Below are 6,817 nucleotides of genomic sequence, written 5' to 3' on the forward strand. Positions count from 1 at the left end.
GTCAAGAGCCATTCCGAGGTGCATACCAAGACGATAGATATGGTGGACCCCCATCATATACCTATGACCCACCTCCTCAACATCATTTTGGACCACCATACTCACAAGCCCCTTACCACCAAACACCCTCATATGATCCTAACCCTCATCCACCATACCAACCACCTTATGAACCATGTGAACCATATATAGAACCACCCCAATTCCAACCCAATTACTCTCAAGAACCACCACCTCCATATGCACCATATCCATATCCATCAATCCAAGAGCCTTATGGTCCTACTTATGATACCCAAGCGGAACAAGAATCAACGGATCGTCTCAAGAAAATAGTAGATCAATTTCATGCAACTCTATATCAACTAAATCAAGCGATAAGTCGATTAGCTTCCCAACGCTCAGACACTCAAAGTGCTCCCATGGCTACATGTGGAGAATCAATAAAAGAGCGTAGCATAAAAGAGACACTAGAAACTCCAATGGACAATGAGGAACATACTTTTGTGCTGGAACAAGTGGAGGAAGCTGTAATTATCGAAGAAGAAGAATTGGTTGAAGACTTAGGAGATGCTGAACCTCCATGGGAAAGTCAAGACATAGAACCTCCTTCCAAGACGGTAGCATTTGATGTTGAGGAGGGTGTACAACCTCCAAGGCATATCATAGTTGAAGACTTGGAAGAGGTTGGTCAAGAGATGGAGATTAAGGAAGAAGAAGCACAACCTCCCATGCCCTTGGTAAACAATAAAGAAGAGATTGAATTGGAAGAAAGCTATCAAGAGGAAGAGGTTGATATTGAAGAAGCTTGCAAAGAGGTGGTAGTTGTCAAAGAAGAACACAAAGGAGTGGAGCTTGCAAGTTCATTAGAAACCCTCCCCCTAAGTTGCCATCATTCTTCACAACATTCAAGTGGGTAAAATTCATATCCCTTAGCTTTTTAATTCCACTTGAATATGGGCTACTAGAGACGGATGGTCAGCTTAGAGCTCTTTGTGGCATTAAGAGTAAGAGGAAGATGGTCAGTGGTAAATTTTGTCCTGCAAGGTTCATTATGGTTGGAAGTTTTAAGTTTACACGCAAAGGTTGGTGTAGAGCTTAACTGAATGGGTCTAGGAAGTTGTTTGGCCACCTTAGTGAGAATTCAGATTGCCTGCCACCCGGATGGAACAATATTGCTCAACAAGAAGACGGGTGCAAAAGCAAGGTTTGGGACCCCAGAATTCATTCTGGCAATCAACACTCTTGGGGCCTTGTCACTTGCTTTAACTTGCTTGAAGGCTTTCTGCGCCTAGTTTGGGACCCCGGAGGCCATTGAAAGTCCAAGCATTGGTGGCAGTTCCTGGATGAATACAAGCATAAGCCACCATAATAGGGAGCTCACCAAATGTCCAACTTAAGGACTTTAACTAAAAGTGCTAGGTGGGAGACAACCCACCATGGTATGATCGTTCCTTTTTTTATTTTTATTTAGTTTTATTCGTTTTCGAGTTTTATTTTATTTTATTGTATTGAACCTGGAGTTTTGCATAACATTCATATTAGCATTGCATTCTGCATACTATATGATTTAAAAATAAAAAAAAATTTCGCACGCGACGCGACAGCGTCGCCGACGCGTCCGCATCACCAGTGCATTGGGAAGAAAAGAAATTGAACAAAGAGTCATGTGAAAGCGTGGCTGGAGGCATGCCTTTGGCACAAATTGCTCCACGCAACCGCGTCGCTGATGCGTCCGCGTCATACGGGAAAATGCCTCACACGCGTCCGCGTCACCCACGCGAACGCGTTCTCCAAAATCGACGTAAAAAGGGGTGGATGGCAGAATGTTGGGCTGGAATGGGGCCGGACTCGTGCTGGATGCCCAAGCCCTCCTACGCGAACGCGTTCCCCACGCGGCCGCGTCGTTTTCAAAAAAAGGCCATCCACGCGATTGCGTCAACGACGCGACCGCGTCACCCAAATTTTTGGCAAAATACATTTAAAACAGAGAGTTGCGCGACCGCGAGGCTGCCCTCGCGCTAATGGCACAAATCACTCCACGTGAAAGCGTGACCCACGCGTCCGCGTCACTTCATGAAAGCGCTATCCGCGCGAACGCGTCACTCACGCGTCCGCGTCGCCTGCGCCGCACAGCTTATCCAAATTAGCGCAAAAAATCTTATCTTTTCTTCCCCAATCCTAATTTTTCCTCCCTTCTTTTTTACTTACTTCTTCTTCCCTTCTTTCCTTTTCCATTCTTCTTATCTTTCATTTTATTTTACTTAATTTATTTGCATATTTCATTCATTGCATCTTAACTTTGTGCATATCTTTATTTTCTTTTCTAAATTCATTATTTTTCCTTTGGTGTTAAAATTTTCTTATTTAACTGTTGCATCTTCTCTTGAATTATTTTGGGTGCTTAGTGACTTGTTTTATTCTGATTGGGTAATATTATTTAAATCAATGTCAATCTTTTATATCTGTATTACTTTTGCATTGACATAAATTTATATTATCTCTCCTTCCCCACTCTTTTCCCCATTGTTGCAAATTCTGCACCATTGGTATGCCATGTGCTTCTATTATTTTTTCACGTACATGTTGAAGCTTTCATGTAAATGAGACCCTTATCAATTGGCATTAACCCACCCATACTTCATTTATTTTCTTATCTTTACTTCTGGGTTACTTTTCTTCCCTTTTTTCTTTCAGGATGGCCACCCGGAAAGGAACCGGAAGACGTTTACATAGGGAGACAAACAAGTCCATCAGCACAATCCTTGGAGAAAAGCATCAGTTGGAGAGACCCGTCCACTTGTACATCTTAGCATGCACCGAGGACGGTGCAATCTTTAAGTGTGGGGAAGTCGATACCGATCTCCATGGGTTAGTTATTCTCTTCTCAAACACCAATATTTTACTTTATTTGTTAGTTCATTGTTGCATTTGCATGTTTAATTGCATGTTTATTTGATTTTATGCATTTATTTACTACTTGGTTGAAGTAATATTTTCTTTTTCAAGAAATTTTTATAGTATTTCACTAATTTAAATTAAAAATAAAAAAAATTTTATGTGTTAAATTTGTTTGAAGTTGTATTTGGAACATGATTTTTGAGCCAAAGAACACACAACCTATGAGATTTTGAGCTTATTTATATGGTTACATTATTTAACCATAATATTTATTCTTGTGTGTTCACTTCTCTATAACTGCAATCTAGATTTTGTTCCATTCTATATGTCTAATATTTAATATATTTACATGCGTGCATATGATTGAGGCCATTATTTGTTATTAGCTCACTTATCCCAAATAAGCCTACCTTTTACATCACCATTGTTAGCCACTTTTGATCATTTTTATCCCCATTTATTCTGTTCTATAACCACATCACTAGCCTTAAGCAAAAAAATAATTAAATATCCCAATTGAATCTTTAGTTAGTTTAAGATAGGGATTGTGTATAATTTAAGTGTGAAAAATTTTATGGGAACATGGGATGACCTGAAAAAGTAGGGAATTAAATTATTTGAAAATTTGGGAAGCATGCTCATGTGAAATCAAAATAATTAAATTACCATGTACATTAAAAAGAGAAAAAAAAAGAGAAGAAAAATATATATTAAGTAATTAAATAAGGGGATACAAAAAAAGAGAAGAAAAGAAGAAAAATAATATTATCCCAAATGCAAAATAAAAAGAATCAATGCACATGGGACAAAAATTCAAAAATAAGTTTGATACATGAGCATGTAATACAAAAGTGGGAAAAATTTGGGTAGCTACCTAGTATTTTAAAATTGTATAAAGTATGTATATGTTAGGTGAGATTTTAGACTAATCAAAGATTCACTTTATAAAGCTCACTTGGCCATACATATATCCTTACCTTTACCTCAGCCCCATTACAACCCTAAAAAGACCTCATGATGTTTGCATTGGTACATTAAATATTTGTTGATTGGTTAGATGAAGAACAAAGTTTAGAAAGCATGACTAGAGAAGAGTAGAGTGAATTACCCTAGACACTTGAGAGTTAGAGTGATATACACTACCAGTAAGGGTTCAATGCTTGATTCTATGTTCCTTGCTTTCATAAGCTGTTTTCTTACAAGTTTACTTGTCTTTTATTGTATGATTTAAATTAGTGGAATCTAACTTATGTTTGTCTGGAAGAACCTATTTACTCTTAACCAAGTAAGTAAAAGCATTTTGCATGTAGTTACATTCACATAGATAGGTTGCATTGCATACTCTCTATCATTCCTCTTCACTTCTTTATAGCTTCTCTTGAGCTTATTATGAGGACATGCTAATGTTTAAGTGTGTGGAGGTTGATAAATTACTATTTCATGGTTTATCTTGTGCTCAATTGAGTGATTTTTATCAACTCTTCACCCACTTATTCATACTATTTGCATGGTTTTACATTTGCCTTCCTAATTATGTGCTTTGATTGAAAACATGTTTCTTTGGCCTTAATTTTCCTATGTTTAAATCCTCTCTTATTACCATTAGATGCCTTGATATGCGTGTTAAGTGATTTCAGAGATTACAGGGCAGGATTGGCTCAGAGGATGGAAAGGAAGCATGCAAAAGTGGAAGGAATACAAGAAGTTGGAGAAATTGCTAAGCTGTCCAGCCTGACCTCTTCACACTCAAACGGCTATAACTTTAGCTACAGAGATCCAAACGACGCGGTTCCAATTGCGTTTGAAAGCTAACGTCCGAGGCTTCGATTTGATATATAATATGTCATAGTTTCCCTGACGCTAGATGACGCGAACGCGCGCTCCACACGGGCGCGTCGCAGTTTCAAAAATCAGCGTGGCAGTTTTCTTCTCCAGCAATTTCTGGGCTTTTTTCGACCCAATTTGGGGCCCAGAAAACACAGATTAGAGGCTATAAAGTGGGGAAATCCATTCATTCATAATAACCAGCTCACAATTCATAATTTTTAGTTTTAGATGTAGTTCTTAGGATTAGGATTTAGGATTTCTTTGCTTTCAGGATTGTTTCTTTTTATCAGGTTCAATTTTTCTTTTAATTTATTATCTTCCCAATTTAACTTATGAACTTTTCTATGTTACAGATGATTCTTTTAATTAATGTTATTTGAGGTATTTTAGTTTATTACTGCTCTCTTTTATTTATGTTACTATTGCTTCCAATCTAAAGACATTTTTATTCTAGTAGATTTACTTTTCCCCTCTTGGTCTTGGTTAAGAAATCAGTAACTCAGGAGTTATCAAACTCAACGTGATCGATAATTGTTATCTTTGCTAATTGAATTGAACTTTAATAATTCCGGTCCTTTCTTAGGAATTGACTTGAACCTGAAGGTCAGACTAATTAATCCACTTGATCTTCCCTTGCTTTAGTAAAGGCTAACTAAGTGGGATTAAGATTCAATTCTCATCTCCATTGATAAGGATAACTAGGATAGGACTTCCAATTTTTCATACCTTACCAAAAGTGTGTTTTACAGTTATTTATTTATTTTACAGTCATTTACTTATTTTAATTGCAATTTAAATTACTTGCTCCCTACTTTCAAAACCCCAATTTACAATCTTCATAACCAATAATAAGAACATACTTCCCTGCAGTTCCTTGAGAAGATGACCCGAGATTTAAATACTTCGATTATCAATTTATTTAGGGGTTTGTTACTTGTGACAACCAAAACGTTTGTATGAAAGGACTTTTGTTGGTTTAGAAGCTATACCTGCAACGAGGCTTTATCTGCGAATTTCTAGACCACGCAAAAGTTCTCTCATCATCCAACCTTTGATCAAAGTTGACCCTTCTAGTGTAGGGGTGTGCATTTTCTTGCATCATTGGCAAGTTGAACGCCAACCTTACATTTTCTGCACTGAAATCTAAGTATTTTTCCCGAACCATTGTAAGCCAATTATTTGGATTCGGGTTCCTACTTTGATCATGGTTCCTAGTGATCCATGCGTTTGCATAGAACTCTTGAACCATTAAGATCCCGACTTGTTGAATAGGATTAGAGAGAACTTCCCATCCTCTTCTTCTAATCTCTTATCGAATCTCTGGATATTCGCTCTTTTTGAGCTTAAAAGGGACCTTAGGGATCACCTTTTTCTTGGCCACAACTTCATTGAAGTGGTCTTGATGGACCTTTGAGATGAATCTTTCCATCTTCCATGACTCAGAGGTGGAAGCAATTGCCTTCCCTTTCCTCTTTCTTGAGGTTTCTCTGGCCTTAGGTGCCATTAATGGTTATGAAAAAACAAAAAGAAATGCTTTTACCACACCAAACTTAAAAGGTTTGCTCATCCCCGAGTAAAAGAAGAAAGGAAGTAGTAGAAGAAGAAGAAAATGGAGGAGATGGAGGGAGAAGGTGTATTCGGCCAATGGGAAAAAGTTGTGGTTGTAATGTGTGAAAATGGAGTAGTGTAGAGGGGTTTATATAGGGGTGGGGGGAAGGGTAGGTTTCGGCCATTAAGGTTGGGTTTGGAAGGGAAAAGAATTTGAATTTTGGAGGTAGGTGGGGTTTATGGGGAAGAGTGGATGGATATGAGTGGTTAAGGGTATTTGGGGAAGAGATATGGAGGTGATTGGTAAAGGGTATTTGGGGAAGAGAGTTATGAAAAGGTTTGAAGAGGAGAGAAGAAGAGGTGGGGTAGGTGGGGATTCTGTGGGGTCCACAGATCCAGAGGGGTCAAGGACTTAGCATCCCTGCTCCATTTAGGCGTGCAAAACGCCCTTAGAATGCATGTATGGCGTTAAACGCCAGTTTGCTGCTTGTTTCTGGCGTTAAACGCCAATTCCATGCTCTGTTCTGGCGTTAAACGCCAG

Source organism: Arachis hypogaea, chromosome 16, assembly GCF_003086295.3.
Source record: "Arachis hypogaea cultivar Tifrunner chromosome 16, arahy.Tifrunner.gnm2.J5K5, whole genome shotgun sequence".
Lineage (NCBI taxonomy): Eukaryota > Viridiplantae > Streptophyta > Magnoliopsida > Fabales > Fabaceae > Arachis > Arachis hypogaea.